Source organism: Mobula hypostoma, chromosome 10, assembly GCF_963921235.1.
Source record: "Mobula hypostoma chromosome 10, sMobHyp1.1, whole genome shotgun sequence".
Taxonomy (NCBI): Eukaryota; Metazoa; Chordata; class Chondrichthyes; order Myliobatiformes; family Myliobatidae; genus Mobula; species Mobula hypostoma.
Window position 1 is genome coordinate 34,633,023 of NC_086106.1, and position 13,842 is coordinate 34,646,864.

Below are 13,842 nucleotides of genomic sequence, written 5' to 3' on the forward strand. Positions count from 1 at the left end.
TTTGAAGATGTTCTCAATGGCAGGGAAGCTTTTGCCCACGGCAGAGCTGGCTGCATCTACAAACATCTGCAGCGTCTTTCAATCTTGTGTATTGGAGCCTGCATACCAGCTGGTGATGCAACCAGTCCTAATGCTCTCCACAGTATATATGTAGAAATGTGTTCAAGTCTTTGACAACATTCCAAATCTCCTGAAGCTCCTAAAGAAGTATGGCTGCTGGTGTGCTTTCTTCGTGATTGCATTAATATGTTAAGCACGGAATAGATCGTCGGTGATGTTGACGCCCGGGATCTTGAAGCTGTGCTCTGAGACGCTGACGCCCTGGAACATGAGGGAGATCGAGAGCTTAGTGGCATGGAATCACGAGAACAACATTTCCCTCAACAAAAACAAAACAAATGAATTTTGTTTACTTCCGACGGGCAGACAGTGCACATGCTCCTCACTACATCAGCTGTTGAGGATTGGAGGGCTGAGAATTTAGCTTCCCAAGGGAGAAAATAGCCAATCGCCCATCCTGGCCCAACTACCTAAACATCAGACCAAGATAGCTCAGCAATGCCTTTACCTCCTCAGGATAATTCTAGAATTTAGCATATTCCCGTCCATCTTGCCAACTTTTATCAAAACATCATAGAAAGCATACTGACTGGATGTAAACCGGCTTGGTATGGCGACGCCCTACGTGTGACCTCAAAAAACTGCAGAGAATCCTGGACACAGCTGAGCACATCGCGTGAATCACCTTACCCTCTATAGACTCTGTCTATACATCTCACTGCCTCAGTAAAGCAACCAGAATAATCAAAGAGCCCGCCCACCCCAGTCATGTTTTCATCTCCGTTCTTCCACTGGGCAGAAGATACCAGGTTCAAGAAGAACTTCTATATCATTGTTACCAGATGACTGAATGTTTCGCTGGTATAATATGGTGGACTTTTGAGTTCACAGTCTACCTCTTTGTGCCGTTTAATCTTATTCAGTATTAGCGCTACACTTTCTGTGCCCTGCAACACTTTATTCTGCACCCTGTTATGCTTTATCTTATATTAGCTCAACATACTGCTGCATTGAATTAATCTGTATGGACGGTATGCAAGAGAAGGTTTCTAATGTGCCTCAGTACATGTGGCAATAGTAATCCATTTTACCATTTTACCAATTTAATACTCTGGATTATACTGTGCACTGCTTCACACGTTCCTATAGTGAGCAAGTGCTATCATTCACGTGACTAAATACAGAGCTTGAATGTGTTTTGAAATTATCCTAACAGTTGTGTTGTCGTTCAGAAATCTGAATGTGGAGGGGAAGGAGCTGTTCTTAAAAAGGAGATTGCAGGTATTCAATCCCCTGTACCTTCTAGCCTACGGAACATACTAAAAATGCTGGAGCAACTCTGCAGGTCAGGCAACATCTATGGAGAGGAATAAGCACTCTATGTTTCTGGCCGAGAACGTTCATCAGGACTCGAAACGAAGGGGGAAGAAACCAGTATAACAATATGGGGAGAGGGCAGTGGAATGAGTACAAGCTGGCAAGTGGTAGGTAAGACCAGATGAGGAGGCAGTTGGGAGAGAGGGGAAGGGGTGATGGTGAGAAGTTTGGAAGAGGTAAAGGACTGAAGAGGAAGGAGACTGATCGAAGCGGACGTTGGGCTACGGAAGAGAGCGATGGAAGAAGGAGGGGCTGGTACGGCAAAGAGAAAACATGAGAGGGGATCCAGAATGGGGAATCAAAAAAAAACATAAGGGGAGGTGGGTGGGGGAGAAATTACCAAAAGTTAGAGAAATCGATGTTCCTGACATCAGAGTGGTGGTTACCCAGAAGGAGGTGTTGTGTCTCCTAACCAAGTGTCCCCTCGTTGTGGCAGTAGTGAGGGTCATGGGCAGACCTGTTGGAATGAGAATTCAAATTGAAATGGTAAACACCGGAGAACACCGCCTTTTCTGGCAGACAGAGTGATGGTGCGAAGCAGTTCCATAACCAGGTCGATTCTCACTGATGTGAAAAGGCTGCAAGTTGAGTACCAGATATAGTAGAAGGCCCAGACCACCTCGTAGGTGAAGTGTCACCTCACCTGGTAGGGCTGTTTTAGAGCAGTGAATACTGGCGAGGAGGCTGGAGTAGCATTTGTCGGGAGTACCTCTTGCGGAGAAAAGAGCCAGAAAGATGATTAGTGGGGAGGGACGAGTGGACGAGGGAGTCAGATGGAGACTTCTTCTTTAGGTAACTTGCTAGAGAAGACTTCATCGTTCTATCTCCTTCATCTATCATCTCCCAGCTTCTTACTTCAACCCTTTCCACCTCCCCATCTACCATAACCCTCATCTGTTTTCTTGTATTACCTTTCCCTCGCCTCCTTTTTTCTGGCTTCTTCCCCCGTCGGTCTGAAACTTCAATAGTTATCCGTCATCAGAAATGATACCTGACCTGCTGAGTTCCTTCAGCATTCTGTGTGCGCTGTTTGGATTTTTTTTTTTTGGTTTTCTTATCAGCTCCTCAAATGAGAAGTGCTCCTACCTTTTCATAATCATGGCTCCCTCCTCTATTTGGTGCGATACAAATTTAAATATAAAAGGTTTACTTTTCCTGTCTGACTTCTTCCTTCGCCCTTAATTTAGGATGTCTCTTTCAGCGTCTCTCTCTCATGTGCATAAACCCAGTCCTGCACACATGCACGACCATACAGATACATGATCTGATAACGAATTCGGCAGGCCATTCCCGGAATCTCTTTCCTTTCCTTTACTTTATTGTCGCCAAACAATTGATACTAGAGCGTACAATCATCACAGCGATATTTGATTCTGTGCTTTGCACTCCCTGGAGAACAAATCGATAGTAAACAGTAAAAATTAAAAAAAAATTACAAATCAAAAATAGAAAATAGAAAAGGGAAAGTAAGGTATTCAAAAAAAAAAACAAAAACAAAAACAAAGAACAAAAAAAAACAAGAGGCAGGTCCGGATATTTGGAGGATACGACCCAGATCCGGGTCAGGATCTGTTCAGCTGTCTCATTACAGTTGGAGAGAAGTTGTTCACACATCTGGCCGTACGAGTCATCAGGCTCTTGAGCCTCCTCCCGGAGGGAAGAGGGACGAAATTATGTGTTGGCTGGGTGGGTCGTGCCCTTGATTATCCCAGCAGCACTGCTCCGACAGCGTGCGCTGTAAAGTGAATCCAAGGACGGAAGATTGCTTTGTGTGATATGTTGGGCTGTGTTAACGATCTTCTGCAGTTTCCTCCGGTCTTGGACAGGACAACGTCCATACCAGGTTGTGATGCACCCTGGAAGAATGCTTTCTACGGTGCATCTATAAAAATTAGTGAGGGTTTTATGGGACAGGCAAATTTCTTTAGTTTTCTCAGGAAGTAAAGGCGCTGGTGGGCCTTCTTGGCAGTGAACTCTGCTTGGTTGTACCAAGTCAGGTCATTTGTGATATTAGAAACTTAAACCTGTTGACCTGTTCCACTTGCGCACCACCGATGTAAATTGGGTCGTGCGGTTTGCTACTCCTTCTGAAGTCAACAAGCAATTCCTTCGTCTTGCTGACGTTGAGTGATAGATTATTGTCTTCGCACCATGCCAGCAGATTCTTAATTTATCTCCGTACTCAAACTCATCATTACCCAAGATACGGCCTCCAGTTGTGGTGTGATCAGCAAACTTATATATTGAGTGCGATAGAAACTTAGCTACACAATCATGGGTGTACAGTGAGTACAGCAGGGGGCTGTGTACACAGCCTTGTGGGACACTGGTGCTCCGAGTGATTCTAGAGGAGAGCTTGTGCCCTATTTTTGCAGCCCGTGTCCTGTCTGTGAGGAAGTTGAAGATCCAGCTGCAGATCTGAGTGCTAACGCCTAGGTTCCGGAGCTTAGGAATCAATTTATTTGGAATGATGGTATTAAACGCAGAGCTGTAGTCAATGAAAAGGAGCCTTACATATGCGTCTTTATTCTCCAGGTGTTCTAAGGAGGAATGTAGGGCCAGAGAGATGGCATCTGCCGTTGTGTTGCTCCGGCAGGAGAATTGTAAAGCATCGAGGTTGACCGGTAGGTTGTGGTTGATGTGTGCCATAACCAATCTCTCGAAGCACTTCATAGCAATTGATGTCAGAGCCACAGGTCGATAGTCATTCAGGCATGGCGCCTTCCTCCTCTTCGGCACTGGGATTATCGTTGCCTTCTTAAAACACGAGGGGATCTTGGACTGAAGCAAGAAGCAGTTGAAGATGTCAGCAAACACTCCAGCGAGCTCGCTTGCACAGGCCCGGAGAATCCGTCCCGGGACGCCATCTGGGCCCGTCGCCTTCCTTGGATTTATCATCAGGAAGGCCCTTCTGACGTCCTTCTCGGTAACGATGAATCTCGATGCCACCAGGTCCGGTTCATCCGGAGGGGGCGGGACGCTCCTCTTCTGTTCGAATCTTGCGTAGAATACATTAAGTTCGTCAGGAAGAGAAGCGCCACGGTTGTTGATATTCCCAGCCTTTTATTTTCGCCCAGTGATCTCATTTAGACCCTACCATAATCTACCGGCATCCCTCTGGTTAGCCTGGTCTTCCAACTTTGCTCGGTATTGCCTCTTGGCGCCCTTAATGGCTTTCCGGAGTTCACGCCTGGCTTCCGTGTAGCGACTGGTATGCCTGGACCTAAAAGCCGCAGCTCTAGCCTTCAAAGGGGACTTGACTTCATAATTCATCCAAAGTTTCCTGTTAGGGAATACCCGGATCGTCTTGAGAGACACACAGTCCTCTGTGCATTTCCAGATAAAGTCCATGACAGCTGAGGCATACTTATCGAGGTTAGCTGCCATGTCCTTGAATACGAACCATCAAAGCAGTCACGGAGCACCTCATCCTTTTCCTCCGTCCAACGGGGCACCGCTTTTGATACCGTGCCCTCCTGCTTCAGTTTCTGTTTGTAAGCCGGGAGGAGGAGTGCGGCCTGATGGTCTGATTTTCGAAGTGAGGTCGTAGGATGGAACGGTAGGCAACCTTCACTGCTTTGTAGTAGTGGTCAAGTATATTTGGGCCTCTAGTGGGGCAGGAGACATGTTGGTATAACTTTGGCAGTGCATTTCTGAGGTTGGCCTGGTTAAAGACCCCGGCTGTAATGAGCAAAGCCTCCGGATACCTCGTCTCAAGTTCACTAATGTTGACATACAGTCTGTTCATAGCACACTCCACGTCCGCCTGGGGTGGGGGGCGGCGTGGGGAGGGGAATGTAGACCACTGTCAGTATTCCCGTGTCAGATAGTAGGGACGACACTTCACCGACAGGTGTTCCAGGTCCCGGCTGCAGGAGCTTGCCAGTGCCACTGTGCCCGAGTACCACGCAGTGTTGATCAGTGGGCAGACACCACCTTCCCTCGTCTTGCCCAAAGACGCAATGCGGTCCATCTGATGGATCGAAAATCTCTCCGGTCGGATGGCACAGTCTGGTGTGCCGGGGAGAGCCAGGTCTCAGTGAAACAGAATACGCAGCAGTTCTGCATCTCTCTGCGGTAAGTGTGTCTCCCTTTAAGATCATCCATCTTGTTCTCAATGGCTTGCAGATTACCTATTTGGATGGTGGTTAGAAGGACCTGAAGCCCCTCAGCTTCAATCTGACCCGCAGCCCAGCTCTTTTCCCACGCTTCTTCTGTAAATAGTGCATCCTTCCAGGTTTCCATTGATGCAGTGCGTTATTGGCAGCTCTTTGACGTTGGTGGACGCGTCCCGCGGGTATCGATCGGCGGGTGGCGTCGTCGGACGCTCTGGGTTGGGCCGAGAGATGGGGGAGGCTCCGCTGCCACTTCCAGGAGCCCGGGCTGTTGATTGAGTCGGGCCCCAAAGCCAACACTTAATCCCGGAAGGCCGGACTCCTGGCTGAAACAAGTCCGTTAGCTGAGTCGGTATCTGGCGACTCTGCGCGTGCTCTCCCGAGAAAACTGCCCTCGACACTATTCTATACCCGAAAAACTCCTTTAAACCTCCAATCTGCTACATCTAGCAGGATCAACAACACCCTGGTGAAGCTGCTGATCCAGCTGGAGAGCACCGCGCCAGAATTGCTTGTTCAACTCCGGACCGCACCCGGACCCAGCTAGCGAAACCTGGACCGAGTCTTCGCTTTCCTTTGCAGTATTCAGCAGACAAACCTGACTGACGTGCTAAGAAATTCCTTCCATTGGAAATCAAATTAAAACGTCAACATTGAATCTTTCTCCACATATGCAAAAGCGTTTTTTTTTACTTTTGTGTTCAGTCCCATCATATTCTTTCGAACCTAACTGTAGGAAAGTTTATTGTTGGCTAGAATTTAATGTAGCAATTATGTATTGGCAAATGCTGAAATTCACAGATTCTGGTAATTCTTTGGAAACTAACAAATCAAACCGTGTTAGATCGCTCTGCTTCTGTACGAGGCGCAAAGAAGATGTATTGTGAACGATCGTTTATCCGAGCTATAGTTTTGTTATATTTATGGGTATATTTATCCTGGGGGAGTTCAATGTTTAATTGGTGGAATAATATCAGTGGCTAATTGTGTATAAAAACTGCCAAGTCCGTTGTCTTTTCTACAGTTGAGACGAATAAGATTTTCTATAAAGTGATATGAGTAAAATTAGGAGACAATTTTCTATTTCTTTCCCGCACAAGTTAAAACAAACATTGCCTAAATGTTACCAGTGAATTTTGGGTGGACTGAGGCCAATTGGTTTTAATTTGTTAGATGAGAGTGTTGGCGTTCATGAGGTAATGCGGATAAATGGGAAGAGAGCAGAGACAGACAAAAATGCTGAAATCCTCGCTTTGCTATACCAGCAATGATCAGTGGATGGCAGTAACGGGTCCCTGAAATGAAATATCTTCCAGTCAATAAATCAGAACTGGAGATCCCAAATTAGAATTATTATGGTTTCAGATTTTTTTTCTGCTTGGATCTCCAATGAATATGGATTAATATCTTCTAAAGACAAGGAGTATAAATATTTCCTGGTCAGGGTGAAGAAGTTGAGTTTATGGCACCGGCACCAATTAGAAAAGGAGAGCAGATATTCTTTCCAAAAGAACACGAGCAAACCAATTGTGCATTTGTTCCGTATTTTTTGCTCATGTCTTGTGATCTGCTAAAGCTAACTTTAAAATAAGGACATTTATTTTTTAATGAGATGATTATCTCAATGTCTCGAGTTGCCATGGTTGGATTCCAACTCATGTCGCTGGCTATTAATCCAGTGGCAAATATGTTTTGAAATTAACGCTTTCCATGCTATCAAAGCTCTTTTATTATTTTTTCATTCACCCAATTCCACAGCAACATGCTCAAACATTATCCCGACAACACGCATTGAATGAAGAAGGAACTCAGCAAGCTAAGTAGCATCTATTGAAGGGAAATAAACAGTATCTACACTTTTTCCTTTTTCTGGTGAAGCTCCTTTCCTATTCTAGTTTCCATGCACTGCGCCCATACAATGTGCCGGATTGCCATGGACTTTCTTTGTCTCAAGTGGACAAGAACGTCTCATTTGATGTCAGTGCCACTTGTCTTTAACTCATTGGGGGACGGATGGTGGAATCTAACGTTCCAGAATTACAACACCATGAAAGTCACCGTCATTTCCAGCAAGCATATTTTCCTCTCGGTTCCCTGTTGTCGTTTTCTATGAAATTATACATGCTAATATTGCCCAACTGTATCACATCCTGCTGTGTCAATTCTGTTACCAGGAAACTGCCGAGCATCTTCTATTTTCATCTTGACAAATTGAGGCTGATCTTAAAGGTGCAAAATCATCTCGTAAATCGTGGATGAACTTGCAACCATCTAATAAGGATAATCGCAGAGAAATGGGTGGATGTGCAGATTCACCTGAAGGTGAAGAAGTGCAGTACACCTGTTGGCAGAGGTGGTGGATAAATGAAGAGGGGAAAGAATACAAAGCTCATTTTCTTCTATCTGAATGCAAGGAATCTAATTAGTGAGGTCATCATCATAGCTTGTCACGCCAGACAGTCAGCCACTGTAGTGTTGTTTGGTTCATGTTGAGCAGGTCAGTGTCAGCTAAATCAGGTGAGAGTGGGCAGTTGCGCAGAACGTGTTCAATGTTCTGCCCCCTTTAGCCATGCTCACAGGATTCACTGGTCTTTAAACCCCACTTCACCATATTGTCTCCCGTCCTACTCCCGCTTAGCTCTGTTCAGTGTGCACCACTTCCGACTGTCAAGCAGCGCCTCGTCTGGTAACATTTCTGTGCGGTCTTGCACTGTATTGTTTGGTTTTGGTTCTGGCTTCTGTTTGTTGCCAGAGGTCAATCCTGCATGTTTGGGGGATGTTCTGTGCGGTAGTTCCTCCACGGTAGCAAAGCTTTTGCTCGATTCTAGGCGGTTGGAAACTGGCACATGATGATGCAGTGGGTGCGTGGATCTGTTCACCTGTTTCATTTTTGTTGTAGTATATCTTCGGATCTCTGGGGAACAATTCCTGCAAGTCTTTATATGATGTTTGTGGGTGTGGGGTGCAGTGTGTCCGTAATTATTCGGCAGGCTTCATTAAGCAACGGGTCTATTTTGTTTGCATGGGTGGATCTGCCCCACACAGGGGTACAGTATTCTGCAGGTGCATAGCAGAGTGCGAGGGCAGTTGATCTCAGTGCGTGAGCATTAGCTCCCTATTTTGTGCCTGCTAATTTTTTTCAAGAGATAATTGCGAGAGCCAACTTTTCCTTGGAGTTTTTGGATGTGGGTAGCAAATGAGAGCGTCCAGGTAAATTGGCGTCGGATGGTCGAGCTCCTTCCCATACTAGAAGTTAGGTAGTTGAAGTCAACACTTTTACTGAAAATTTGACTTTGATTAAGATTTTCTTTCCTTTATTATCACACGATTGAAAATTGGATAATCTGGCAAAAGGGTATGGATTTTTTTTTCAGTGATACAAGAGGAGATGCCAACGAGAAGATAGTAGTTCAGTTTCGTAAATCTTGGATTGATAAATTTGGAAAAATTGCGTGTGTGGGATAGAGAAGCTGGGGTCGCTGTATCAGCCAGGGGTACCGGGTATGTCAAGGGCAGATCTCAGTGATGAATCTGTATTTATTTTAAAGAAGGCAATTGTGTATTAGACCGTAGGTCATAGAACTTAGAAGAGTACCACAGGAACAGATAATCCAATCCTCAATGTTGTGTCGAGCCAGCGACAAAGCAAGTCAAAAACAACCGAACACTCATCCCTCCTACCTACACTATGTCCATATCCCTCCATCGTCCTTACATCCATGTGACGATCCAAATTTCCCTAAAAAGCCTCTAATGTATTTGCCTCCACCACCATACCAGACGGCGCATTCCAGGCATCCCCGACTCTCTGAGTAAACAACTTCACTCTCACATTCCCCTTGAACCTTGCCCATCTCACCTTCGGTGCATGCCCTCTGGTGTTAGACATTTCAACCCCGTGGAACAAACTCTCTGTCCACTCTATTTATGCCTCTCATAATCCCCTCAGGTTCTGAAGTTTCAGAGAAAACAGCCAAGTTTATCCGGCCTCTTGTGATAGCTCGAAACCAGGCACTATCTTGTAAATCTCTTCTGCACCCTCTCCAAAGCCTCAACATCCTTGTGGGTGAACAGAACTACATACAACACTTCAAATGTGGCCTAACCAGAGTTTTATGAAGTTGCAACATATCCTCCTGACTTTTGAACTCAATGTGATGACTAATTAAAACAAGTATTGTACATGCCTTCTTAATTGCCTTATCAACTCTGGACTTGGATCCTGAAATCTCTCTGCTCAGCGACACTGTTGAGAGCCTTGCATTTGCCCTACCTGGGTTAAACTACATCTGCAATTTCTTAGCCCATGTCTGCAACTAATCCATATCATGCTGTATTCTTTGCCAGTCTTCTACACTATCCACAACTCCACCAGTCTTGGTATCATCCACAAATTTACTAATCCACCCATCTACATTTTCATCTAGGTCATTTGTATATATTACAAACAGCTGAGGTCCCAGCACGGATCCCTGCGGAAGTCCACCAATTACAGACGTCCAGCTCGAATAAGCCCCTTTGACCACTTCCCTCTCTCTTCTATGCGCAAGCCTGTGCTGAATCCAAACAGCCAATTCACTGCACAAACCATGCATCTAATCTTCTGGATTAGTCTCCCCTCCCGTGAGGGACTTTGTCAAACGCTGTACTAAAATCCATGTATACAACAACCACTGCCCTACCCTCAGCAATCTCTCTCATCATCTTGTCAAAAACACTCAATCAAGATGATAAGGTACGACCTGCCACAAGCAAAGCTATGCTGGCTCTCCCTGGTTAGGTCATGTGTTAACCCAAACTGATATATCCTATCTCTAAGAATTTTCTCCAGCAATTACCCTACAACTGACGTGGGACTCACCAATCTATAGTTCTAGGGACTTTCCTTGTTCATTCTTTAAAAAGAGGTACAGCATTAGCCACTCTTCAGTCCTCTGGAGCCTTCCCTGTGGCTAGAGAGGACATAAAGACACTGGTTAATGGCCCTTTAATCTCAAAGGTCAGTCACCTGGACAGACTGATTCCCAACGTGAGGTCCAGTACAACCACTCTCCTGATTGGACCGTCCACATATTGATCTAAGAAACCTTCCTGGATACATTTAAGAAATTGAGCCCCTTCTAAATCCCTTACAATAAGAAGGTCCAAGTTTACACTAGGGACGTTGAAATTTCCAATGACGGCAACCCTGTTATTTTCACACATTTCCTTAATCTGGTTGCATATCTCTCCCTCAATATCCCGGTGCCTAATCGGGGATCTGCAGTACAATCCCATCAGTGTGATTGCACCCCTCCTATTCCTGTATTCCACCTAAATGGATTTAGTGTCTGAGTCCTCTTAGTGCAGCTGTGATATTATCCCTGATTAGCAGTGCAACTCCACTCGCTCTTTTACCTCCTCCTCTATATTTTCTAAAACTTCGAAAACCTGGTACATTCAGCACACAATCCTGCTCCCCTCTCAGCCAAGTTTCAGTAATGGCTTCAACATCGTAGTTCCGTCTTGTACAGGACACCCCTTCCTCAGAAAAGATTCCAATGATCCAAGAAATGGAACTCCTGCCCTTTACACCATCTCAGCAGCCACTCACTCATCCGTGCTACCATCCTATTTCGATGTCATTGTTGTCAATATGCACCAGGAGTTCTAGCTGTTCCGTCTTGTTCTTGACAATATCTTGCAGCCGCTCCAATGCATCATGGAGCCCAGCAATTAGGAGGAAACACACCATCATAGTGCCTTGTTTTGTGGCTACAGAATATCTTTTCTGTCTCCCTAACTATAAAGTCCCGATTATAACTGCATTGCCTGAATTCATCCTGCCCTGTCAAGCCTTAGAGCCGGCCACAGTGTCAGCAGTCTGTCAGCTGCTGCCGTGATCTGATGTTCACCCACCCCCTAGCAGTATACAAAGGAGCGTAGTTGTTGCTGAGAAGAGTGGCCACAGGAGAACCCTGCACTGACTTCATATTCCGCCACCTCTCCTGGTGGCCACAAGTCTACTGTCGAAAGGCTATACACTGGGTATGACCACCTCTTCAAAAGTCTCGTCTGTTATATCTTCAGCCTCCAGAATGTCCTGATTACATCCAAGTCCAGCTCCAATTAATGAGGTACCATAATACATATGGTTGACATTGACGTCAGTGAGGCCAGCAATAGGTCTAATTTAGAAATGTAATCTAAGATGTTAAGACCTATTTGATTCAGGGAATGATGTTAAAATGAGGGTTTCTGGTGACCTCAGAAGGGTTTTTCTGTGATTGTTAGAAGGTGCTGTTACGTAACCGGCAACAACGAATATCAGTCGAGAGAGGTAATATAAAAACAACTAAACATTTATTGAACACAGATAAACAATAAAAATTACAAACGAAAACCTTAACCGGAAGTTAACCGCTAGGCAGCCATTTAACAGATCGTCACTCGGCACTGGTTCTTAAAGCGTTAAATGCGCAAACAGTTTTTAAAGCGGTAAAGTCAGATATAGTTCTTAAAATGGTAAATTCGAAAGTCCAACAGATTTATACGTGCAATTGGGAGAGACTTCTCTAGAGAAGGATTTCTTCATAGGCGCGATTTTCCTGTTGGTTCTGTTCAAATGATTCACGATGCAGGAAATGAAAAGTTTAAAATAACTGACCTTAAATTCTGGAGAGCAAACCTTTGCATGAACTACATTTATCTTTTGACAAGAGTTATATTGATACAGGTCGCTACTCCTTCAACGAGGACTCAATAAGGTCGATCCTTTGTTAAACTGCCGAACGATACCGAATCCTTTCAATCCTTCGGGTCCTGTACTTCGATAAAGTCTTTGCTCTCCCGTACTACTGCTGGAAAAATGTACATCTACACATCCAGCAAAAATGGCCAATCCAGCACTATTGTACCTTGCAACGGAACGTTACACTCCCTTTTAAAAAAAGAAACTGCGTCATACAATAAACACGCAACAGAAACGGAGACACAGACGCACGTTCTAGCTGGGAAACTAAAAACTAAAAAACTAACTGCGTCATCTAGGGTCTCCCTGATATACCCGTGGTGCCCATGTCATCACGTGACCTCACATCGGCGGGAAAATTACATCAGGTGACCTCCAAAAGACCATCATTCTCACACAAAAAAAATCACAGATCTCTTTAAGATATGTAACAGTGTTAACTAGTGTTCCACGGGGACTGGTACTGGGATCCTTTGTGTTTCAATATGTCATGACTGTGTATTAAGAATTAGTGTTAAATTACAAAGTTCAAGTTTCAAGGTAAATTTATTATAAAAAAAACATATATCGGCATATAGAACTCTGAGATTCGTTTCCTTGTGTGCATTCTCAGTAAATCCAAGAAACAACAGAATCAATAAAAGATTGCACCCAACAGGATGAACAACCAACCAATGTTCAAAATGGACCAAACTATGCAAATACAAAGGGGAAAAATAAAGAAATTATCATGATAAGAGTCATTGAAAGTGAATCATTGAGTTGTGGGAACGGTTCGGTGATGGGGTGAGTGAAGTTGAGTGAAGCTATACCAATTGGTTCAACAGCCTGATGGTTGAGAGATAATAACTGTTCGTGAACCTTTTGGCTTGTGTCCTGAGGCTCCTGTACCTTCTTCCTGATGACAGCAGCGAGACGAGAGCATGGTCTGGGAGGGTGGGGGTCCTTGATGATGGATGCTGCCTTCCAGCGACAGCTCTCCAGGTATTTGTGCTGAATGGTGGGGAGCGTTTTACCCTTGATAGACTGGGTCGTATCCATTACCTTTCTTAAGGCTTACCGTTAAAGGACGTTGCTGTTTCTGTACCAGGTCGTGATGCAACCAGTCAATATATTTTCCACCACAGATCTACAGAAGTTTGTCAAAGTTTTAGATAACATGCCGAATCTTCTCAAACTTCTAAAAAAAATGGAGGCACCTCAGACTGCCGAAGTGAGAATTTAAAATTATCGGTGAACATCTCAGCCAGTTGATCATCACAGGTTTGTAACACTCAGCCAGGTGACCCATCTGTGGTCTGTGTGAGTTCGTGAAGGATCATCCATGTTTTGATGGTCAAGTGAACATAGAATACGCTGAGCCCATCCGGGTACTAAGCTTTTGTCAGTACCTCCAGTTGAACTTTGTCTTATTGTGCGTTTTCCCCCTAGCCGGCAGTCTGTGGTTTGGTATTGCCATGTGCTCTTGTTTGTTTTCATGCCCCATGTGTTCCTGTCCCAGCTCCTGCTCTACTCCGGCCCCTGTATTACTGAGTACTCCGCCTCTCACCTGTTTCTCTT

General features: G+C 44.9%; 1 pseudogene; it reads right to left on the reverse strand.

Moving 5' to 3' along the window:
• Positions 1–249: 249 nt before the first annotated feature.
• The window catches only part of LOC134352498 (Ig heavy chain C region-like), a 38,049-nt pseudogene continuing 24,456 nt past the window's right edge, over positions 250–13,842 (reverse strand).